The sequence below is a fragment of the Otolemur garnettii genome, unplaced genomic scaffold, assembly GCF_000181295.1.
Source record: "Otolemur garnettii isolate 467f Iridium unplaced genomic scaffold, OtoGar3 scaffold00045, whole genome shotgun sequence".
NCBI lineage: Eukaryota > Metazoa > Chordata > Mammalia > Primates > Galagidae > Otolemur > Otolemur garnettii.
Genome location: NW_003852440.1, coordinates 12,286,027 through 12,312,403, shown reverse-complemented (window position 1 = coordinate 12,312,403; position 26,377 = coordinate 12,286,027). Strand labels below are relative to the sequence as shown.

The 26,377-nt window shown below is 37.3% G+C and overlaps 1 non-coding gene across 1 annotated transcript; it reads right to left on the bottom strand.

Moving 5' to 3' along the window:
• Positions 1–20,373: 20,373 nt before the first annotated feature.
• Positions 20,374–20,480, bottom strand: LOC111725657. Its single transcript, XR_002773672.1, has one exon. It is a non-coding gene; the product is annotated as a U6 spliceosomal RNA (small nuclear RNA).
• Between the last annotated feature and the right edge of the window lie 5,897 nt (positions 20,481–26,377).

The following is a 26,377-nucleotide window of genomic DNA, read 5'->3' as shown; positions in this document are numbered from 1 at the left end:
CCTCCAACTCCTGGGCTCAAATGAGTCTCCTGCCTCTGCCTCCCAAGTAGCAGGACCATAGGTGCCTGCCACAATGCCTGGCTATTTTTTTGGTTGCAGCCATCATTGTTGTCTGGTGGGCCTGGACTGGATTTGAACCTGCCACCTTAGGTATATGTGGCTGGCGCCTTAGCCACTTGAGCCACAGGTGCCAAGCCTTTTCTTCCATTCTTGAGATACTTTACCAAGTAGGATAAGTTCCAGCTCCATCCACATAAATGTAAAAGAGGTAAAGTCTCCACCTTTTTAAAGGCTGCATAATATTCCATGGTATACATATACCATAATTTATTAATCCATTTATGGATCAATGGGCCCTTAGGCTACTTCCATGACTTGGCTATCATGAATTCAGCTGCAATGAAAAAATCTGGTGCAAATATCTTTGTTATAAAGTGATTTTCAGTCTTTTGGATATACACCTAGTAGAGGAATTGTATCCTCTACTATCCTCAAATGGCAGGTCTACTTTGATATCCCTGAATATTCTCAATATTTCTTTCCAAAAGAAATATATTAGCTTTCACTCCAACCAGCAGTGCAGAAGTGTTCCCTTTTTTCCACATCCATGCCAACATCTGTAGTTTTGGGATTTTGTTATGTGAGCCACTCTTACTGGAGTTAGATGATATCTCAAAGTGGTTTTGATTTGCATTTCTCTCATGATTAAACATGATAAGCACTTTTTCATGTGTCTGTAGGTCATGAACCTATCTTCTTTAGAGCTTCTGTTCAAGTCCCTGGCCCACAGTGAAATGGGATTACTTGTTCTTTTCTTATTAATAACTTTGAGTTCTCTGTGGATTCTGGTTATCAAACCTTTATTGGAAGTATAACCTGCAAATACCCTCTCCCCGTCTGAGGGCTGTCTGCTTGCTTTACTTACTGTGTTCTTGGCTGTGCAAAACCTTTTTAGTTTGATCAAATCCCAGTAATGTATTTTGGTGTTGCTTCAATTGCCTGGGGGGTCCTCCTCATAAGGTATTCTCCCAGGCCAATTTCTTCAACTGTTTCTCCTGCACTCTCTCCAAGAATCTTTATAATTTCATGCCTTAAGTTTAAATCTTTTTTCCAGTGAGAGTCAATTTTTGTTAACATTGAAAGGTGTGAGTCCAGTTTCTACAGGTCAACAGCCAATTCTCCCAGCACCATTTGTTAAGTAGGGAATCTTTTCCCTAATTTATATTTTTGATAGGCTTATCAAAGATCAAATGATGATAAGTGTCTGGGTTCATACTCTTTCTTCTCGATTCGGTTTCATGCATCTGCCTTTCTATTTTTGTGCTAGTACCATGCTGTTATGATCACTATAGATTTATAGTATACTCTAAAGTCTGGTAGTATGATTCCTCCTGATTTGATTTTATTTCTGAGTAATGTCTTGACTATTCCAGGTTTTTTCTAGTTACATATGTAACAAATAATTTTTTTTCCAGATCTTTAAAGTAGGATGATAGTGCTTTGATAGGGATTATATTAAATTTGTAAATTGCTTTGGGTAATATGGACATTTTAACAATGTTGATTCTTCCTAGCCATAAGCATGGTATGTTTTTCCATTTGTTAACATCTTTAGCTATTTCTTTTCTCGGAGTTTCATAATTCTCTTTATAGAGATCTTTCATGTCCTTTGTTAGGTAAATTCACAAATATTTCATCTTCTTCAGTATAACTGAAATGGGAATAGAGTCCTTACTGTTTTTTCAGCTTGACTGTTATTGGTATATATAAAAGCTACTGATTTGTGAGTATTGATTTTGTATCCTGAGATGCTACTGTATTCCTTGATCACTTCTAATAGTTTTGTGATTGAGTCCCTGGGGTTTTCAAGATATAGAATCATATCATCTGTGAAGAGTGAAAGTTTGATCTCCTCTGACCCTATTTATATACTCTTGATTGCCTTCTCTTGCCTGATTGTGACGGCTAAGAATTCCATTACAATGTTAAAAAACAGTGGAGACAATGAGCAACCTTGCCTGGTTTGTAATCTGAGTGGAAATGTTTTCAATTTTACTGCATTCAATATAATATTGGCTGTGGGTTTGCTGTAAATGGCCTCTATCAGTTTAAGAAAAGTTCCTTCTATACCTATTTTCTTAAGTGTACTGATCATGAAAGGATGCTAGATATTGTCAAAAGCTTTTTCTGGATCTATTGAGAGAATCATATGGTCTTTGTTTTTTAGTTTATTTATGTGATGTATTATATTTATAGATTTATGTATATTGAACCAAACTTGAGATCCTGGGGTAAAACCCACTTGTTCATGATGTATAATTTGTTTGATGTGTAGCTAGATTCTGTTTGCTAGGATCTTATGTTTTCATCTGTTCATTAAAGGTATTTGATAGTATTAATAGATATTTAATATTCAATAGTTTCCCTTTCTTTTTGAGTCTTTTCCTGATTTGGGGATCAGAGTGATATTTGCTTCATAATGTTTTGGGAGGTATTCTTTCTTTTTCAATGTTTTGGAAAAAGTTAAGTAATATTGGTACTATTTCCTCTTTAAAGGTTTGGAACAATTCTGATGTGAAGCTATCTGGTCCTAGGCTCTTCTTTTTAGGGAGATTTCATATAGTTGATTCTATTTCAATACTTGATATAGGTCTGTTCAGCATTTCCACTTCTTTCTGACTAAGACTAGAAAGTTGGTGTGCTTCCAAGTGTTCATCAATTTCTTTCAGATTTTCATATTTCTGAGAATAAAGATTTTTTAGCATTCATTAAGGATTTTTTAAATTTCTGAGGTGTCTGTTGTTATTTCACCTTTATCATTTCCAATTGATGATACTATGGACTTTAATTTTCTATTTTTGGTTAGGTTGGCCAAAGGTTTGTGGACCCCCACTGCTTAGATGCTGAAGATCTTTTGAACTCTCCCACCTGATCAGTAGCTGTGTCGACTGAAACAATTGGTTTAGAACTCTTGACCTGGGCCGATCACCCGGGGACCCACAAGGTTTTACCCTGGTTGTGTTATTGTGAGATTGTGGGATTCTTCCCTTCCAGTCATTGCCTGTGTGGGGGCAGGGTGTCTTAGTTACTTATATATCCCCACAGCTGAGATTTCAGCCCTAAGCCACTGATTCACTGGGATTGGAGAGACTAGATGAATACTGATCAGCACTATGTAGCCCCACAACACCAAGCAGGTGCCTCAAGTTTTAGGCAGTATTTCTAAATGGGACCTTTGCAAAGCTTTAAAGGAAAAGCTGCAATTACCAGTCTCAGTTCTTTGGTAAAGGGTTGGTTAATTACAACTCCAGGAGCCCTCAATTCAATTTCACCTTGCCAGCTTCTCTAGCCAAACAGTGAAAATAATCATGGGGTGGAATTAGCAGAAAAACTCTGGAAACATGAATAATCAGAGTAGATCAACTCCCCCAAGGAATGACAAAGGCAACATAACAGAAGATCCCATTCATAAACAAATGGCTGAGATGCCAGAAATCAAATTCAGAATTTGGATTGCAAATAAGATTAACAGAAAAGAGGTAAAGATGGAATTAGAAATTCAAGGAGAAATTCAAAAGTTGTCTGAAGAATTCAATAAGTTCAAAGACAAAATTACCCATGATTCTGACACATTGAGGCAAGAACTTTCAGCCCTCAAACATCTGAGAAATACAGTAGAATCCCTCAGTAAAAGAATGGAGCAGACAGAAGAAAGGACTTTGACATTGAAGATAAAACTTTTGAATGCTCCCAAATGCTCAAAGAGGAAGAGATGTGGAGAGCAAAAACAGATCATACCCTAAGAGAATTGTGGGATCACTCCAAAAGAGCAAACATTTGCCTCATAGGAATCCCTGAAGGAGAAAAGGATGATCCAAAAGGCATTGTTGTGTAAAGCAGTGCATGGTGTGGATAGCAGAAATAAGCCCCGCAGTGAAATTATATTTCAAATAAGGAAGACTGAAAGCTCACTCTGGCATCCAGCAAAGTTCTTTATTTTACCAAAGGTTATATATAACATACTGCACATACACACAATTAATCAATAAACAAGTGACTCAAACCTCCTGACACAGGCCCAGTAGGGCCTGGCACCAAGGAATCTGTTAATTAACAGCTGGCCATTCCACTAGCCTTATCTAAAGTCATTCTCAAGCCTTAAAGTAAAAACAATACCATAAAACAATTTCTGGAGGAATAAGCTGATTGAATGCTTGACCTTCAACAGACCATCTGCAGGCAGTCATCCATCCTAAGGAGTAGTCTGGAAATTCCTGAGATATACTGGTACCTGCTTGCAGCCAGCCCCCACTAGGTTCGGACCCTAAATTATTTCTACATGATAAGGTCATGAGCTACATGTGGAGTTCTATCCAGATCTCTCAACATTTTAACTCACAAAAGACTACAAACTTGCTCTCACAAAATGGGACTGTTTGAAGGCTTACTTATAGGCTTTCTGCCTATAGGCACAGATACTCTACTCCAAGAGATAATTGAGGAGAACTTCCCAAGCATGGCAAGACATAGTGAAATTTCGATAGCAGACAGTTTCAGAACCCCAGCACGACTCTACCCAAATAAAGCATCTTCTAGACACATTGTAATTAACTTAGTCAAAGTTAATATGAAGGAGAAAATCCTGCATGCAGCCAGATGTAAGAAAATCATAAGCTACAAGGGAAAGAATATTAGAATGACTGCAGATCTTTCTGCTGAAATTTTTCAAGCCAAAAGAGGATACTTTATCCAGCTAAATTGAGCTTCATTTATGATGGAGAAGTTAAACACTTTAATGACATAGACATGTTGAAGAAATTTGCCATAACCAAACCAGCTCTTCAGGATCTTCTCAGACCCATCCTCCTTAATGACCAGCACAATGCTCTACCACCAAAGTGAACTCAATCTGAAATTCTTAACCAAAACCCAATTTCCACAGTGGTGATAATCCAAAATGTCCACTGGAACTTTGAAAAACTTGACACCTAAAATACTAACAGGCTTATCAATACTCTCAATTAATATAAACTACCCTCTTAAGAGGCACAGGTGGCTGACTGGATACAAAAACTCAGGTCATATATCTGCTGCATATAAGAATCTCATCTTACCTTAAAGGATAAATATAGTCTCATGGTGAAAGAATGGGCATCTATAATCCAGGCAAACATAAATCATAAAAAAGCATGGGTGGCAATTTTATTTGAAGATACAGTAGGTTTTAAACCAAGAAATGTTAGGCAAGACAAGGATGATCACTTCATATTTGTTAAGGGAAATACTCAACATGATGAGATGTCAATTATAAACATTTATGCACCCAACCAGAATGCTCCCCTTTTTATAAGAGAGACTCTAACAGATATGAGCAATTTAATATCTTCCAGCACCATAATAGTTGGAGATTTTAACACCCCTTTGGAAGAGTTGGATAGATCCTCCAATAAGAAACTAAGCAAAGAAATTTTGGACTTAAACTTTACCATACATCAGTTGAATTTAACAGACATCTATAGATCATTTCATCCTAACAAAACTGAAAACACATTCTTCTCATCAACCCATAGAACATCCTCCAAAATTGATCACATCTTAGGTCATAAGTGTAACCTCAGCAAATTTAAAAGTATAGAAATTATACCTTATATTTTTTCAGATCATCACACAATAAAAGTTGAACTCATTGATAACAGGTATCTGCATACTCATACAAAGATATGGAAACTAAATAACCTATGCTGGATGATAGTTCGGTCATAAATGAAATTAAGAAGGAAATTGCCAAATTTTGGGAACAAAGCAATAATTAATACAAGTTATCAGAATTATCAGAACCTGTGGGATACTGCAAAGGCATTCAGTCCTAAGAGGGAAATTTATAGAATTACAAGGCTTCCTCAAAAGACAAAAAGAAAAAAAGAAGTCAATAACTTAATGGGACATCTTAAGCAACTGGAAAAGGAAGAAAAATCCAACCCCAAACATGGTAGAAGAAAAGAAATGACTAAAATTAGAGCAGAATTAAATGTAATCAAAAACAAATAATTATTCAAATGGTCAATGAATCAGAAAGTTGGTTTTTTGAAATATTCAACAAAATTGATAATCCTTATTTTTCTTATTGCCATTCCTTATTGCCATAGCAGTTGGCAATGACAAGATACTCCATTTTTTACTGAAACTTCATTTTTAATGTTAAATTATGTATCATATCAGTATAAACACCTTTTGAATTATAGTCATGATATTATTTTTTTCCTTACTTTTGAATTTTCCGTTTCTGCAACTTTGAACAAGCCAGACATTTCTTACCTGGCCAGAACTACCATATAATCCCTTGAAAACATAATGTCTCATTTCTTCCCCCAACAAGTTCCTGTCCTTCTAGGATACAGATTGCATAGTGTATGTAATATAAATACTTATTTAATAATCAACAAACTAAGTAAAAATTTAAAAAATCATATGTTTTTATTCTATTTTCCATTTAAGCCCAAAGAGATAATTTACAGGGTTGACTTTATAAATAAAGCAAATTAAAAGATCCTTAAGTTATTAAAGCTTTTCTTGAATACTTACTTAGCTGTCTAATGCCATGAAAGTGAACATATTTTAAGAGTAAGATTACAGAGGCTGGAAACAATGGCTCACACCCATAATCCTAGCACTTTGGGAAATCAAGGCAAGTGGATAGGTTGAGCTCATGAGTCCAATACCACAAAAGAATTGCCTGAACCCAAGAGTTAGAGGTTGCTATGAGCTATGTCACCACAGAACTCTACTGAGGAACACAAAGTGAGACTCTGTCTCAGAAACCAAAATAAAACAAACAACAAAAAGAGTAAGAGTTACATATTGTAAGAGAGATAAAATTATAATTTTATTTGTGAAAACTAAGGCAAGATGTAATTTTGTGGAAACTGGAAAAATATTACTAAACTTGATGTGGAATAAAAAATGGTTAAGCACGATCAAATAAATATTGAGGAAGAAATTCAGAGTATTCATATCTCTCTTATCAATATTTATTTGAAGTTGAAAGTAATTAAAACAGTGAGGTATTCATACAGAATAGAAAAATAGGATAAAATGTAAATTTTGTTTTACAGATACATTCACCTAATTTAATGAACAATAGCAGCACAGGAGGGTATCACTGCATCCTTTGCAGGGAGGAAGGATGGCTGTTTTAGAAAATGTGCCAGAACTATTATGTGTGCACAGGAAAATTAAAAGTGAATATCAACCCCCTACCTCACACCATATGAGCTGGATCATGGAACTTCACACGAAAGTTAAAGACACAGGATTGAGAAAGACATCACATATAATTCTTAAATAATGTTTGCATATATTTTCAAAACAACTAATGTCTCAAATGCATAACTGCTTTTTTCACATGAATAAGAGAAGATTAAATGATATAATGAGAGTGAGGAGTCCTCCATGTGGCTGATAAACACAGGCAAATGTGCACTTGTGGAGATACAAACTTAAATTGGTGGTTAATACTATGTTCAATCCATAAAAAAGGTTAAAAACTTATAGTTATGTATGAGGGTGTGGAGAAATCAGATCACTAGTGAGAATTAAAGTTGATAGAACTATTTTGTAAAACTGTTTTGCAGTATCTACTAAAACTAAATATGTAAATATACTCTATGACCCAGAAATCCCACTCCTAGGCTAAGGTGACCAGATTTTAACATTGGTAAAATGGGACACTATTGATGGGGAGGGATTCTTAATTAAAAATTTGGTCTAAATGGAGCAACAAAAATATTCATAGAATGCAAAAATAGTATTGTAATATTTTTTTTAATTTCAACATAAGTACAATTTATAAATACAATACATTATAAAAATTATGTATAGTATTATTTTATTCTTTGGCATATTTCTTGTCAAATTCTAACAACTGATCAACAATGTGAACTTTGATAAGCAGTTCTAGATAATCAGTTCTCAACAATTATTTGTTATTATTAAAGTTTAACATTATAAAATTAACAAAAATAATGTAAAACTCATATCCTGGTGAAATAGCCACATGGCAGCAGAAAACTGTATATTCTCTTCCTGTTTTCCCACCATTCCCTAGCTTGTCATGCATTCTTTCTAAAAATCAGGGCTTTTTTAAAACGCTGTGGGATGTGGGACAAATTGTTAAAAATCAGGATAGTCCCGCCAAAAGCAGGATGTCTGGTCACCTTATCCTAGGCCCACACCCTGGGAAATGCACATGCAGCTTCTCCAGGACACAGGTGGGACATGGTGGGACATTGTGACACAGCCATAGACTAGAGATGACCCAGCATGGCCAGCACACCTTCCATGCCCACTGCTGTTGTTAACTGCCCACATCTCTACCTTTGCCCAAAGAACTTCTCAGCTTTATTCAAGTACTGACAGTGTCTCTCCCAAATCTTCCCCATCCTCACTCTCAATCACTGGTACTTAAACCACTAAGTCTTGCTCTCTTCAGACCCACAAAAATTCAGTGAAAGATACATTTTGTGTTGTCACACATCTTTCAACGCCTTCCCCAGAAGAGTAACTTAAGGGCTTCAAGAAAGTCTTAGACTGACAGTTTCTTAGACATATTCTTTGTGTTAAAAACAAACATGTTTGCTTAGCCTAAGTGTTTTTTCAAGGATTATCTGGTTCATTGTTTATGAGGCCATTGGACAGGCTCCCAGAGCTCCAGCCCAGCAGTCCCTGCCATGTCTGTATATGGATGTAGTACATGAGTTCAAAATCATTTTTGTACCTTGTATTTGTGAGAGAAAAAAACGACACATAATCATATATATAAAGGTTTAAAGTCAAGAGTATATTTGAACATAGTTCAGTAGAAAGTGTCCATTAATCCCTTGAGTTGATTTTGTGCTTGTAACTTCTACAAGTGTCTATTGGGGGTCTTATCTGTAAGAATGAGACATAGTAAGTACAACAAATACCTAAAGAACTTTTTTTTTTTTTTTTTGAGCCAGAGTCTCACTATGTTGCCCTCAGTAAAGTGCTGTGGTGTCTCAAATTGAGTTACAGAAACCTCAAACTCTTGGGCTTAAGCGATTCTCTTGCCTCAGTCTCTTCAAGTAGCTGGAACTACAGGTGCCTGCCACAATGCCTGGCTATCTTTTTGTTGCAGTTGTCATTGTTGTTTAGCAGGCCTGGGCTGGGCTCAAACCTGCCTGCCTTGGTGTATGTGGCCAGCACCCTACTCAATGAACTACGAGCACTGAGCTCCCCTAAAGAACATTTGTAAAGTACTTGCAGATGTTACCTTCCCAGTGAACACTTTCTCTTTTACTTTAAGTTTGATTATTTATTATTATTATTTCACTTTTTTAGTTTTCAGTTATCTATGTTACTATGTTTTAGTTGTGAAGTAGTTCAGTTTAAATGCTTACTAACTCAACTATAGCATCAAGGGTTTTGAAATTCTCTGTGGCATTAACATAATGAGCAGACAAATCAGAGTAGGCTGACATGATCCTTAATATTTAATAAGAAACATAATGAAGGGAAGATAGAAAAAAAGCACCGAGGCAGGAAATAAAATCCTCTGAGCTTAGAACTATCATTTAATCTGAAAGAAAGTCCCAGCTCATTGTGAGTTACCAAAATGCCTTACTCAGTGTGTTGTTGCACTATCCTCAGAGAATAGATTGTAGTAACACGTACTAACTGATACAGGGACAGAGTGCCTGGGTAGTTTCATTCACAGGATGTCATCTGTGGCAGTGAATTGAAAAAGAAAGTGAGGAGGAAAATTGAAATGGAGCAAGGATGGAGATGCTTTTCATCTGGGCCCTGAAGCATCATTTTATCTAAGAGCTGTGAAAATCTGCAGGATTTAGCCTTGGTAAGCATGGCTAGAGATAGGATTCTCTCAGAGGGAGATGGAACCCCAGCTCGAGGTGGTGAATCTTCCTTGTCTAAGGGCACGTTATAAATTAGAGCCAGGGGAAAACATAATTTCTAACCCCACAATCAATGGGCTTTTATGGTTAGTGACTTGTTTGTTTACTGTTCTACTAAATCATGACAGAATTAGGTCAATGTCCCTGGGAAAAAAAGATTTAGGAAATCAAGTAACAATCACAGACTTCCTAGTGTTTTTAAACAGAAATGACTCTATTCTCCTCCAGAAAATCCTGCAGAAGTTCCAAGTTTTCACTTACATAAATTATTGTCTTTGCATGATCATTTGTGTTTCTTCATTATGGCTTCACTTATAAATATTTAGTAAAAATAGCTTTACATAATTTTTAGCTTGCAATTTTGACTATTAAAATAGTACTATTGAAATGATAATGCTCATAGCATAATAAAGATTGGATACAAACATACTTCAAGGATACCATGGTTTTAGTTCCAGACTACCTCAATAAAACAAATACATCAATAAAGTGAGCCACAATTTTTTGCCTTCCTAATGCATGTATTAGAGTCCATGAAATATGCAATAGCATTATGCCTAAAAAACAGTATGCATGCTTATTTAAAAATGTTTTATTCCTAAAAAATGATAATGATAATCTGAGCCTTCAAAAAGTTGTAAATCTTTTTGTTGTTGGAGAGTCTTGTCTCAATGTTGGTAGCCGCTGGCTGATCAGGGTCGTTGTTGCTGAGGGTTGGGGTGAGAGTGGCAATTTTTTCAGGTAAGACAACAATGAGGTTTGCTGTATTGATTGACCCTTTTTTTCACAAAAGATTTCTCTGTAGTAATTGGTGCTGTTTGGAAGCATTTTACCCACAGCAGAAACTTTTTTCAATATTGGAATCAATTCTCAACAAACCCCCTGCTTTATCAAATACATCTGCGTACTATTTTAAATCTCTGGTGCCATTTTAACAATGGTCATAGCATCTTCAGTAGTAGTAAAATCCCTCTCAAGAAACCACTTTCTTCCTTCACCCTTAGGAAAAGCAACTTCTCATTCACTCAAGCTTGCTCACAAGACTGAAGCAATTTCGTCTCGTCTTCAGGCTCCTCTTCTAATTCTGGTTCTTTTGCTATTTCTACCACACCTGCAATTAGCTTCTTCACTGAAGTCTTGAACCCCTTAAAGTCATCTGTGAAGGTTGGAATGAACGTCAAAACTCCTATTAATGTTGATATTAAAAATATCAAAGATCTCCTTCTATAAATCATGAATGTTCTTAATAGCATCTAGAAAAGTGAAATATTTCCAAGAGGTTTTCAGTCTGCTTTTCCCTGGTATTGTCAAGGAATCTCTATCTATGGCAGCTATAACCTCACAAAATGTATTTCTTAATAACACTGGCAAGTCAAAATCACCCCTTGATCCATCATGGGCCACAGACATTGCATTACTATCAGGTATGAAAACAATGTTAATCCCCTTGGGCATGTCCATGGGAACTCATGGGTGACCAATGCCTTGTCACTGAATGGTAATGTTAGGTCATTAAATCTAACATGTCTGATTTCAAATCAAAAATTTAGTTTATTATATTACAAACAAGAAACAATACAATTAAGTATATGTAAACTATCAACACAGTTTTGCCATCTTAACCATAGCTTGCATATGTCAGCAGCAAAGAAGCCTGGCGAGAAAGTGGCAATGAAATTGTGGAAGGTGATTTCCACAGCTTGTTGAGAAGTGAATATTTCCCTTGTAAGAAATGGTCTAAAGCCTAGAAGAAGTGGTAGTCAGTTGGTGCAAAGTCTTGTGAATATGGTGGATGACAGAGAGTTTCCAAATCCAAGTTCTGGAGCTTGAGCAGTGTTGTTTGTGCAACATATGGGTGAGCATTGCTTTGCAAGAGGACTGGCCTGTACACTGACAAGTCTTCACTGCTGAATCATAAGCTTCCTCATAATTTTATTCAATTAATTTCAATGAAAATCTGTATCAATCGACCAGTAGTCATGAGGCTGTAGCAGATGATACCAGTGCTAGACCACCAAATAGATACTTTTAGCTTTTTTTGGCAAGTATTTTGGTTTGGACTATGTTTCAGCACTTCACCTTTATATAACCATTATGCTGACTGCTGTGATTGTCAGAAAGAATCCATTTTTCATCACAACTAACAATGTGGGTAGAAATTGTTCACCTTTATGTCATGACAGAAAAGGCAAACTTCCAGATTATTTATCTTCTAATGTTCACGTAATTCATGCACAACCCAATTATTCAGCTTCTTTACCCTGCCGATTTGTTTTGGATGGTTGAATGTTATTTGAATAGTAACATTACGCCTTTCTATTAATTCACAGGTGAAGTTGAGATGGGTTCACTTCCACTACAGCTTTCAGCTTACTGTTATCCACATTGCTCTCAAGTCATCCCTATTGTTCATTTTCAAGATTAAAACCAGCAGAATGGAACTTTTCAAACCATTGAAATACTATATTTTTATAGCAAAATCCTTTTGAAACACATCACTGTTATAGAGCTGTCTGTGTTGCACTGTTTCCAGGATGGAACTCATATTCAAAAACAATACAATTTTTTTGCTTATCCAGGTTTCACAAAAGTCACTCTAAAAATTTTTTGAAAGGTAATCACAAGCTAAAATAGGCATTTGACAAAAATGAAAATGTACCTTCACAATAAAAAAAAGAGAAGTGTCAAAGTGATATCAGACAGTTGATACTGTCAAACTCAGTATTTAAGTAAACTAGATATTTTATAATTAATAACTTAATATTTTGAAAAGAATCTTTTTCAAAACAGTAGGTCTTTACAGTGGACTTAAAATATTTGCTAAACCATGCTGTAAACAGACATGCCTTCATTCAGGCTTTGTTATTCTATTTCTAGAGAACAGGTGGCATAGATTTAACCTAATTCCTAAGGGATTTTCAGAATGGTTAACAAGCACTGGCTTTAACTTACCAGCTGCACTAACACAGGCCAGCTAAACAACAATGACAACAACAACAACAGCAACAACAAACAACTGTGCATTGTGAGGGGTCCCTGTAGTCTCAGCTACTTGGGAGGCTGAGGGAAATAAATCGCTTAAGCCCATGAGTTTGAGGTTGTTGTGAGCTGTGATGCCATGGCACTCTACCAAGGGTGACATAATGAGACTTTGTTTCAAAAAAAAAAAAAAGAGAGAGAGACAGTAATATGTACTTTGAAGCTTTGAAGCCAGTCATCAACTTCTCCTCTCTAGCTTGAAAGTCCTAGATGACCTCTTCATCCTGTGTAAGGCTATTTTGTGTGCACTGAAATCTGTTGTTTAGTGTATCTGCTTTCATCAGTGATCTTGCTGGGTTGCCAGGCTGACCCCCTGAAGCTTATCCTGAGCACCTGTCGCCCACCTTGCACTTTTGTGTTAGAGCTTCTTCCCTTTTGCCTCAGGGAACCTTTGTTAGCTTCAGACTTCTCTCCTGCAGCTTGCTCACTGTCTGAGCTTTCATGGAGTGGTAGAGGGAGGGCAAGACTCTGCTCTAGATTAGTTTTAGCCTCAAGAGACTGTTGTGACTTCTTTGCTCTTCTAGCCACACCACTGACACTTTCTCTGTACTAGTAATAGGCTGTTTTGCTTTCTCATCATTCATGTGTTCCCTGAAGTTGTATTTTTGATTCCCTTCCAGAACCTTCCCCTAGTGCTCATGCCATGGCTACTTGGTGCACAAGGCCTTTGTTTTGCCTGTTTGGGCTTTCAATGTGCCTTCTTAGTAAGCTTAAGGATTTCTAGCTTGCCATTTAAAGGGAGAGAAGTGTGAGTCTCTCTACATACATGCCATTGTAGATTACTGACTATCCTAATTTCAACAGTGCTGTGTTTCAGGGACTAGGGAGGCCCAGAGAGAGGGGGAGCAGTAGGGGAACAGCCATTGATGAGGCATAAAGAGCACACAACCTTCATTTACTAAGTTTGCCATCTTATATGGATGTGGGTCAATCCCCAAAATAATCACAACTGTGACATCAAAGATCATTGATCATAGATCACCATAGGACATATGATAATGATGAAAAAGAGTAGAATACAGTGATAACTAACAGAATGTGAGACAGAGACTCAGAGTGGACACACACGGTCTAGACAATGATGCTGACAGACCTGCTTCTCCTCCCAGGGTTGCCACAAACCTTCTGAATGTAAAAAATGTAATATCTGAAAAGTGCAATAAAGCAAAGGAAAATACAATTTTTGAAACAAAAACATTTGGTGCCATATTTCTACCCTTTATGTATAAGAAATTTGATATTTAGAAGATTATTTTAATGTTTTTCAATTCCCATCTCCCAAATTGCAAAATCTCTGGAATAATACTCCAGGGAACAAGCAAACAATCTGAGTCTCAAAAAATCAGTCCTTTATGATTTTCAATAGTCAACATCTGATAACAGACAAAAAAATTGTCCTTCAATGCTTTGCTGTCACACTAGGCTGAAGTTGGGCGCAGGATACCTGTGAAGTCCACTGAACCAGTGAAGCTGGGCTTTCAGCTTCTGTCCTGGTGTTACAACCTCCCTCCTCTACTCCTTCTTGCTGAAACCTGATGTCCATGAATTTTGTCTTGACTCCCTTAGCTCCTACTTGATAAGATGAGAAGTTTGAAATCTGTCTAGAGAATGTACCAAATTGGACAGCACATGATGGGGTGTGCAAAGGAGGAAAATGACAGCCAGGCTGCCAGTGGGCTGCCATGGGCACAGGTGCCGTCCCTCACAGAGCTCAAAGAGGTTGTTGGCAGAGCCACAGGAGTCTTCTGTGTCTGCTGCCCTGCGTATGCGGTCATGAGTTCAAACATTCACACACACTAGAAAAGGTAGAGCCTTCAGGCTTGGAGGGTCTGACCCTCCAGGGAGAGTGGGCGCTTCCCACATAGATCCGTTTTCTCAGACAGCTTGCAGATCTCTGCAGAGCTGATGTCTGAGAGTGAAGGCTCTGGAATCCTCCTCCTTGGGAGGAATCCTCACTTCATGCCTCACCACTGGCTGCCTCCTGTGCTCATGTCTGAAATGTGGAAACAAGTAGGATTTTGTCAAGATGAACACCTAGTTCAGACCCCACTGGCCTGGGAAGACAGTCTGTGCTCTGTGGAAGCCACCTCAGTTTGGGTGTCTGAGCAGAGGTGGAAGAGGGTGTCCTGTGTGCCAGAAGTGCTCTAAACAAGTCATTATAAACAAAGTAACCGAGCCTCAGAAAGATGAGTTAACTTTGTATTAGCTAACTAGGCAGGGAAAGGCAGACCAGGATGCTGGCTTCCTGGTCAATCTCCCTTCAATGATGGTATTATTGAGTAATTATAGACAAGCATCTCTATTCTCACACTGGGTCAGAATACCCCCAGGCACGTGTAGTGAAAATCCAATCCCCTTTCCTGGAAATCAGCACATGTTTCCTGATACCCTCCTGGCTCACTCCTGGTGCAGCCATGGCCTGCAGAGTGTCACCTTCCCAGTGGCCCAGTAGGCCACCTGGAATAGGCAATCTGAGCTTTGCGAACTTTTAATGTCCCTTGTCTATTCCTGTACATAAGCTTATAGAAACGTATTAAACTGTGACCCTAAAATCTACTTGTCATGGAAATTATTCTTTCAGGCTGAGGCAGTGATGCAGGGTGCCCACCATTTTATTGTTGGTGCTCATCCTGCTAATACAGAGACACAGAAGTCAGTAGAGACAGACTTATATGTCACAGAAACGGACACAGGTCAATGAGCAACTTTTTTTGGTAGCTAATTCATTTGCTCAAAGCAAAATGGTCTGTGTTATGATATAAAAGCAGTGAAACAGAAAAGAAGCGTGTAAGCCACTTTTGATTCCTGGTGTGGCTTCCTCATCTCACAGTTCCCCCTCTCTCAGACTGCTTAGCAGACTGTCTACTGAGCCACATATTGAGTGCTATGTTTAGTACATTGGAACACTGAAAACCCTTTTAGCAAGAAAAAGATGAGCATATACAATTTACCTAAACAGTAGAATACATATGACATTTATGTTAAAATAAAGCCCATTTTATGCAAAAGCAAATATCATCAATATGATACATTTCTTATATGTGTCAAATTAGAATATAAAAAGCAATATTCTCATTTGCAGTTTTTATTGTTGCTATTCAGTGGCACATCCTTAGACTGTTAATCTGTATTGCAAGTTGAAAACCTCTTCACTTTAAACAGGCACTGGGATAATATAATTATGTCTATAAATCTATAGTAAATATTTTGCTTAATTCTCCTCTTATATAGACAAAACTCTGAATTTTGATGCTTAAGTATTTTAAACACTAAGTTGGATATGCTCAGATTCACTTGAGAGCGACATCTGTTAACATACACAGTCTCCAGACAACGACTAACACTTAGGTCTGGGTGAGCAGAGAAGAGAAGAGGGTCCCTGAACCTGAGGCCAGACCACCCACTTCAGAGACTGTGTGACAAGGCAGTTGATGGGATGGTACAGTCTCAGAATTTACAAAAAATAAAACTATTGATCCCAATTTTGCTCTCACCAGCAATCTCTGGGTGATTTTTGTCATGTTGCTATGGGTTTTATTGGTAATTTCCTATGGGCAAGCAGGCTCCAGATTCAGAAATTGTTACATTTTGAGGACTGACCACCTGTCTGCCCATCTCTGTCAAAAATGGAAGGTACTCAAGAAAGGAGATGCCATCTGCAATGAAAGATTAAATGCTTTGGGTCTCTCAGTGCTTCTGAAAGGGCAGACGTTAGACTCTTTCCCATCTAGATTGCATAGAGCCTTACTCCAGTCACCAATGTTCTAGAAATCAGCCTATTTTTATTGGCCAGAGGTGCTTATCTTATTATCTTTTAATTGGTACTCATCACTTATTTTGTTATGTTTCATTCAGAGGTATTGCCATGAAGATTTGGGCCCTCTAAGGGACATCTCACCCTGCAAGTAGCCTTTCCACGGGAAGTCAGAGGCGGGATGGTGAAAGGATGAACAGAACAGCTCCAGATGGATCCCAGTGAATTGTGTCATTGATATTCTCTGTCATTGTGTATTCAGCAAATACAAATGAAATTCTCCAAAGGAAACACATGTTTCCAGAAGGCAGATGGGCAGGCCCAGGTACACTGGTATTCTCCTCGTCTCACTTCAGATGAACGTGGGAAAGAATGTAGGAAAACTAATGAGTCAGAAGGGGACAGACATGGAGGTCGCTGGCTCTGGACATGGGAGTGAGTCACTCTCCATTGTCTGTGCCTCCCGAGGGTCAGACGGCCCCAGTCAGCACATGCTCCCTCTGCCTCAGATGCTTAGTATATCCTTTTAGTATATCCTTTTCTTCATTCAACAGAGAAAAATCAAGTAAGTGCCTCTTAGTTCAGACACCAGGATAAGTACACAGGATGTACAGACACTAAAGATCTCATTTCGTTAGCATCGTATTTAAAACAAAAAAGCTTTTGAATATAAAATTATGAGCAAATTCCTTATTTTGCTTAAGGCTAGAGTAGGAAAAGCACCATATCTGTCCTTTAATTAAGCAAAAGAAACCCAGGAGGCAGCCTTCACTTGGCTTTCAGGTCTTCATTTTTCATCAGTAAAATCCATAGACTCCAAAGGAGAAAGCTCAACCGTAATTAAAAGCGTTATTGAACTGAACACAATTACCAGTATTTACCTCATTATGTCATGTTGTTGGCACCAGAAGTAGAGTTCAAACTAGTTTTCTTCTCTTAGCCATGGTTTAAAAAATGTCTAATTCACTTTGGTAACAGCAAGTACAAGATCAGGTTTGGAAACGTTGCTGACTTGCAGACAAAAGGCACCGGGCACCATTCCCGCTCTCCACCACGCCCAGGTCCTGCCCCGGCAGGGACACTTCTGGGCACACAGACGCAGTGGTGCTCCACAGAGATCCTTCATCCGGGCTTCACTCTGCAAGCCTCAGGTTTGCACTGTAGTTGCCCCATTGAAAAAGCATCTATTTTCCATATAACAGTAAAATAAGATCACTTATATGAAAGATCCTTATTTCGTAAATATAATTGCAAGACTAATAACAATGTCATCAATAAGTGATAGAAAAATACCTGAATAAATGAACTTGGTAATACAAAAGACAAATTAGACAAATTCCCTTACCTTTTCATTATGTAAGATTTCACAAATGTCGTTGGTACTTGTAATGACATATTCTGGACAGGAAAAGACAGATTTTACTGAGGATGAAGTAATCATGGTTTGATTAAAGAACTTTTTGGAATGTTAGAGAAAAACATAACAAAATTTTTGTGTGTATAAATGAAGTTCATTTTATTATGGCATTTTCTATTTTCTTCTAAAAATTCTGACGTATTAATGTGCACAGGTTTGTTTTTGATCATTTAGACTAAAACAAGACATGAGAATGACCAGAAAGTTAGTTCAACCTTAACAATGCACATTTCCAAAAATAGAGAGAGTGTGTGTTCTGTCTTCTGACTTCTCTGACAGCTCTCTGATACCAAATGCACCGAGCACTTGCCCTGCACAGTGGCAGTGGATTGTGTCTCCTCCTGGGCTTGCTCTGCTTTCTGCCTGGAATCCTGGAAAGCCAACCCCATCCCCTGTGCCAGGCAAGCACTTCCTGGCTTGTCATCTTACCTCCACAACTCCAAACTCGCTTACCCCTAAAGATCTCTGCTCCTTTTAGAGACCATGGTCTTAATCACTTCCTCCTTTAACACACTGTGTATTACTGTGTATTACAATACACAGACTCTGCATTTTATTTACTTTTATCACTTTTGCCTTTGGAAATGTGCTTCACTCATTGCTATTTCACCCCTATGTTTCTGCCTCACACTAGATTGTCAGCCCCTGATGTTCCAAGATTGTGCATTTGTTTGTTCGTCTGTTTTGTACGTTGACACCTGGTACTTTCTGGCCTCTAATAGGTGCTTACGACCTATTTAGTATCAGAAAGAGTGAAGCAGCACAAGCTAAGGATATTAAATTATAATGCATTTATTAAATAGGATGGTATGAGTAACTTACAATTTTTTTCACTGATTGAATAAGCTGAATTGTACCAAATGATACAAACACATAATTTGATCTAACGCTCCCTCTAGCCTCCAAATAAGCAAAAAATTTTTAAAAAGTCATAAGAAAATAATCAATTATTTTGCTGTGTATCCATCAGTTTCACACTGTGTATTAAAGAATCTTTTGTAATTAAAAAAAGTAAAGAAAACAGTGAAAATCGATGTTTCTTCTTAAGCACCTCTTAAGGTGCTTAATTTTCAACTGCCCAAACCATTACAGTCATTGTACCTATACGTAGAACTGGGTGTAATTCTCACTCTAAACAAGTAGAAATAATCTGAGAGAAGCAAGGGCCTTAAAATTTAAAATAGATTGCTCTACTGGAAGACACTTCTCTGATACAGCAGCATAGAATCATCCCAAATCACACATTGTGACAGTTTTGTCGTGCCCAGCACGGCACAGTGTGTGTGTGCACGTGGGTGGCACCTTCAGATCCCCAGAGCAGAGCACACATCTGCCCCCTTCCTAACCCGTCCCCAGTTATTTCTTTAATTTCAGTCACCATAACTGCTGTTCAGCAAATGATCAGAGAAATATTTCCTAACTTCCCCTGTCTCACCTCCTTGATAACCTGCACAAATAATTTGTCTTCAGACTAAACCATTTCTCCTTAATTTAGCTTTAATCTCATTTACTTTTGTCCCAGATATCGGTCCTGTCCCACTGTTATCTCTGCCTCCACATCTAGTCCCCCTGGTGTCAATCTCTCAAACACCACAGGGAACGTTTTTTTCTAAATTCCAGACCTGACAATGACTCTTCACTATTTTGGGTCTCAGGAACAGATGACGTGTGTGTCTTTCAGTGCTCACCTCTCACCACACCCCCTCCCCTCATCCTGGGCTGCTCTTCTGGGATGTACTGCCTTCTTCCTTGCTTTGTTTTTTTTTTCCACCATGCAGTTCAGTTGCTCTTTGCCCAGTGGACCCTCTTCAACCCTTCTGCATAGCTGGGCATATCTGTCAAAAATCACCCAGCGATTGCTGGTGAAAACAAAATTGGGATCAATAATTTTATTTTTTGTAAATTCTGAGATTGTACTATCCCATCAGCTGCCTTCTCACACAGTCTCTGAAGAGGATGGTCTACCCTCAGGCTGAGAGAAACTTCTCTCTTCTGCACAGTGGGGTGTCATCTCTCCCATTGACCCTGGGCCCCTGAGGGTAGAAAATGTGTCCTTATCTCTCATCATCACTGCTGGACATGCTTCATTGTACATGGTAAGTATTTTTTTCTTTTAGATCACAAATTTTCTTTATTTTATTTGTAATTTTAAAAATCCAGGTCCTTTATTAAATAGAAAACAAATCAAATTTAATGCAAAATTTGTGGTCTGACACTTAAGATTTTGCATTCTTCAAAATATGAAATGCTTCGTGAATTTGCGTGACAACCTTCCACAGGGTCCATGCTAATCGTCTCTGTATTGTTCCAGTTTTAGTATATGTGCTGCCAAAGTGAGCACATAAGTATTTGATAAGTACATACTATATGAGCAAATGCCCATACATACACAAGCATGAATTTAAATAGTTTTGTCTAGTAAATAGCAACTCTTATGTCTCTGACACTGTTCCAGGTACTGGTGAAATAGTTATGAACAAAAAAGACAATGAACTCTGCCCTTTGTAGTACCTACATGAAACTTAATTTAAAAATGGTATATATGGTGCTTACTATACAATAATTAATCTAATCTAATTAATCTAATTGTTTTCAGAAACAGCAACTGAGTTTTGAGGATTCTATTAAGAATTACATATTTAATTAAGGTGCACACTTGTGGTCCCTTTGCCTGAGCATTAGAAATAAAGACAGGTATTAGTCAGTCCTGTGTGTTGTGGGGTGGCCTCCGCCAAATTAGGATAGGACTTGTGGTGTTGGTACTGCCTTCTGCATACTTTTCAGCAGTTTTTCAAATCAAAACTTGATTTATATTTAGAAATATTTAATCAGTTGTTGTAAATCTCTATGGATTGTGAGCATATAAAATTCAGGGTTTGAATACTCCATGGATTTTCCTAAGATTTTGCAAGCTGTCATAATGCTGTTGAACATTATTAATAAGGACTGAGCATCCGTCATGCATGACTATACTTTGCCTCATGTGCAACAAATTATGTTTTTGAATATGTTAGGCCAGAAATAAAAATGGACTTGACTTCCCTAGCTCCCCAAAGAACCAATATTTCATCAGAAATTTCATCTTCCACTCCCCTTTTCATTCATCTCCCCATTTGCAATTCTTCTATTCACAGTGACTGAGTGACCACATCCACATACGGTGGTCATCATGCTTATTGGTCTGCCTGGTGCAGGAAACAAGATAGCTTGTAAACAAATTAAGAAGATGTTGAATAAGTCCGCAACACATTGAAGTTACCAGAATAAATGGATAATTACACCTTGAGATGAGATCTGTGAGAGCTTAAACAGAAGTCTGATCAGTTTGGGATGGTTTGGGGGTTTTCAAGGGTAGCTGAATGACACGAGCTGAGGTCTGAAAGGTTTGTTGAAAGGTGGGAAGGGTGCCTTAGAAAAGAAGAGGAGGATGTAATGTTTATTTCAGACAAAAGAAAGAAAATAAGGAAAAAACATGTGAAGAGGGCATGTGAGAAACAAAACCTCACAGGCTTTGGTCAGAGCAGGCTGCTGATGTCTCCACAATGGGACTGTGAAGAGCCTGAAGCCTGCTGTGCACCATCTTGACCTTTATCAGTTGACTGGCCAACCACCAACACATGTGTCACTTGGAGTTCACTCTTGCTTTGAGCAAACTAAAGGGTCCAAAATGGACAGGCATAAAAGAGTTAACAAGGCAGGGCAGTATCCATGCTCAGATGAGTGCAGTGTAGACTAGTCTGTGGGAAGGAAGCAGACTCAGGAAATTGTTGTAAATAGTATAAAATCAACAAGACCTGTTTACATCTGGTTATAGCAGGTGAGGAGGAGACAAGAAGTCCCAGAGACACACTTCCCACAGTGGGTGAAGGGCGGGGCAGGTGGCTCACTGAGGGAACCCCAGCAGTGAGAGCCAGACTGGGTGGGAAGGGCTGCCTTCTTTTACACATACTCGTTTTCACATCTTCTGAGAGACCTTTGTCAAAATGTCAAACAATTAGAAATATGTATCTGTAGGACAGAAAATTTCTTTTGTTGTTGAATTTACTGAAAAGTACATTTATAAATCTTTCTGAGAATACTTTCATTTCATGAAGTGATGGTTAAAATCTGATTATACAGGATGAAGTAGTGTATGGAAAAAGAAATCTGATTTGAACTTAACCTAGGTGCTTTTTCTTTATTTTCCAAGTTTTCTGTTCAACTTTTGTGTTATTTATCATTAATATTTGATTGATCACATATAGGCACAATGTACAGATTTTTTAGTAGATTATTTTTCTAAAGATGAACCCACTGGATCTCACTCTTTATCTGGCTTTCCGTTTTATTCTGTGAGAATGACCGTGTATGTCCCATCTCCTCAGAGAGACACCACGATGGTTTTTCTGCTTTCCTCAATCATCTTAACTTTCAAATAACTGCGCTGTTTTTAATATTCAGCACTCACGATGAAATCTGAGTTGTACCCTCTTTCCTTCTCCACAAACTATAAATAGTTACAGGAGCTCTGCATTTTATACACTTGTGGCCAGAGAGTGAAATTTTGTTCATACAATGATGGAGGAGTTGTTTTTAACCAAAATTGAATTAGTAGTTGAACACTCACATTTCAAAAACTAAGTAAAAGAAAATATAATGTGAAATAGGAACTTGATTAATATTTTTATGGTTACAAATAAGTCTTAGAATAACATTGATTTTATGTAACTATTCTTTTCTCTTTTTAACTTTAAGTTTGAAATAATAGAAAAGTTACAAAAATAGTACACCACCCAGACTTTTCAAATATTCACATTTTACCACATTTGCTTAATTATTTTCTCTTTTCTCTGGAAAATTTTAAAGTTTTTAAATTGCACACATGATACCACTGAACCTCTAAAAACATAAGTGTGTTTTTCCTAAAAATAAGGTTATTCTCTCAAATAGTCCCAATATAATTATCAAAATCAGGAAATCAACATTGAGTAAGTCCCGTTCTGTCCACTATGTTACCCACTAGTCATGTTTGGCTATTTAAATTTAAATTAATTAAAATTAAATAAATTATAAATTCACACATTGTCAGTCACATTTCAGCCACTCATCAGTTCAGCAGCTGTTGTACTGAAGAGCACAGATCCAGGTCACTTCCATCATTGCCGAAAATTCTGTTGGTAACTTTCTGGAGATTCATATTTTGCCAGTTATCTTACTAGTGCCCTTTATAGCAAAGAAAAAAAAAAATTTTTCCTAGTTTAGGATCCATTGTATGAGCACATGTTAAATTTAGTTGTACATATTTTTAGCTTCCTTCAATCTGGTATCCTTTTCACAGAAAAAAATTGATGGAAAGATAGAAATTTTGGTGTCATAAGTATAAAGATGTGTCACATATATGTGTATGCATATACATGTCTGTATGGGTGTATATGTGTATATATATACTTCCTTTTTAAAGTTACATGCAGAAGTGATACCAAAACTTTGGGCTTAATGGCAATCAGTGATACAAACAAACCAAAAACGTGAGAAAATGGCACATATGAAAACTTTTATCTGGGTACATTAAAAATTGTGAATAAATCATATTTTCAGCTTGGTTCTTCACTGCTCAAAACAGTCATGTGTTCTGAGAATACTACAATATGAATTAATGTCTCCTTACTGACAGTGGAAACCAGGTCTTGGGGCACTCATATTACCCCTCTTCTCTTTCTCACACCAAATATCTGCCTTTACTGTCTGCTTTATTCTTCTGCATCAGTGTAAGGGCTGAATAGTATGGTACAAGGTCAAGAAGGGCCTCTATCCAGATGTTCTTTTCTTACCTTTCCATATACATTAGCCTAAGAATCATGGTCATTATACAAATCTCATAATTCTGATGGAATTTATAACCCTTAAATACCTGGTAAGAATTTAAAGCAGTAGGAAGTTATGAACAGATGCAGAGAAACATTTTTAAAGTCTTTAATTTTCATTTAGAACATATCTCTCATTTTATATATACAACTGCACAAAAACGTAGAATCTACAAATTAAGAACTGAAATAGAACATTATAGAGTGGAGATGAAATGAGGAAAGTGCACAATATATCCCAGCACACTGTCTCCATGACACACGGCACAATCTAGGAACATGGCTACTCACAAGCATGTACTGAGTGTGAGCAAGAGATTCTGAGGAGCTTTTAGCAAACTATACTAATTTTGGTGATCTTGGAACCTATTATTCTTTTTTATGTCATGGTTCTGAGATGGTACAGCTGCTAAATAGAGGTAATATCTGGCATCAAATGATTCCAGGGAGGATGCTCTAGTTTTATGTGGTTGTTCCCTTAAAGGAAAGATCTTCAGAAATGGAGCAAGGAAGTTCATAGTTTGTCCCTAATACCCCACAGAAGCATTTGGCATATGCCCTATGGCTTTGTTTAAAGTAATAGAATTTTTTTTTAAATTCAACTCCACAGATCTTGGCAATGAAATAATCTTACAGTATACTGGGAATTTGCCATCAAGATTACCAAATATGATGTAAACTACTTTGACAGTTTCTGGACAAAACTCTAATAGATTTTGAACATCATGAACTCCTAAAGCAGCCTTTTATTATGATGAATCTTCACGAGACAACCTTTATCTTTTAACAAAATTTCAATTAAAACTTGGCAGAGTTGTGACTAGAATAATCAGCCACACGGGTTTTGGCCTTCATTTTCCTTGAAGCCCAGGAAATAAAAGATGTATATGTTTATGTAGCATGCAAAATGTATGTTGCAAGCTTTTTATTTTTTAATTTTCCCTACTGGGACTTCCAACAAAATGATCAAATTAGGGGGCTTTCTTGTAAATATTTGCGGTCTGAATAATGATGAGTGTGTAGTATCTTACGTAATCTACTAACATCATGAAAAGCATTACTCTTATATGAAAAAGGAGGCAGAAAAGATCCCATAATGTTTATATGTACTCCAAAGATGATGTACAATGAAATAGGTATTTACTCGGGACTCTTAGATGTGCTTAGTTGCTATTGTTAAGCCACATTTGTCCTCTCCTAATCACTGCTCCACTGGGCTCAAACTTTGCAGCAAACATAGTTAAGGCCATACCTGCTAAAATGTTGAAATAAATCCTTACTGAATAAGAAAGAGGTACATGAGCTTTTCCCCTAGAACCACCCTAAATCTTCCAAACATGCAGCACTCCAGGATTTATAAGGCAGATTTTTCAGCCCCAGATCATTCCTGGACCTGTGCTTACACCCAGGCCCCACATGCTTTCTGATCAAGGGTCACTCATGCCATCTCAAGTACAAGCATGAGGAATTTCATTGTTGTTCTTCCAAATCGCTGTAAGAATTACATTCCCAATTGGTAGATGTGACTTGTTGATGTTATTCAATCATTGAAAAGTTCTCAATGGTACCCTAAATGGTACTCTCACTTTCAAGTAGACAAAGACTGAGTAAGTGACTAATGCAAATCAGGTCCTTCCAGTCACTAATTCCACATTAAAATGCATATTTTTTTCTGACAACTTGAAGAAAAGAAAAAAAAAAAAACCGCCCTTCTGTGACAAACAAAGTGAATCAGCAGACAAAAATGAATAACCTCCCTGAAGGATTAAATGACTTACAAGTTGAATACATAAAGAATGGAATCTGTAAACCTATCTCAGGCTAAAGCACACACATTAGGAAGGTGGAAGATTGGTTGTTTAGAATTATGAGAAGAGCAAAGATTAGAAGATTCAATTTGGTAGTGGCTATGTCTAGGGAAGAGGGAATTTTGGCTATGAACTTCAAGTACTCAGCTTTCTATAGAATGAAAGGAAAAGTTAAGAAATTAAATCTTTTCTCTAAGGTCTTAGAACTAGGTTTTTATATATTAAAATCATATTTTGGGGGGGTTATGGCAATAAAATGATGACACCTCCATCCCCCCCACATCCACATATGCACATGTGCATACACATACATATTCAGAGAGAGAGAGAGATACACCTAAAATCACTGACCTTCTCATAGAAAAAGAGAATTCACTGGTTATAGAAGACTGACAGACATTTTTCCTTGAAAATGACTAAGCTGTCATTTAACTTGCCCTGTACTTTGGCTATGAGGAAAGAATGGACTGATTTTAACAAAGTGAGTATCCTGGTTCTTTTGACAGGTAAATTTTTTACTATGAATTAATAAATCATATAGTGGTTTGGGCAACTCTTTAGTGATCCACACTCAGACTCTAATGAAA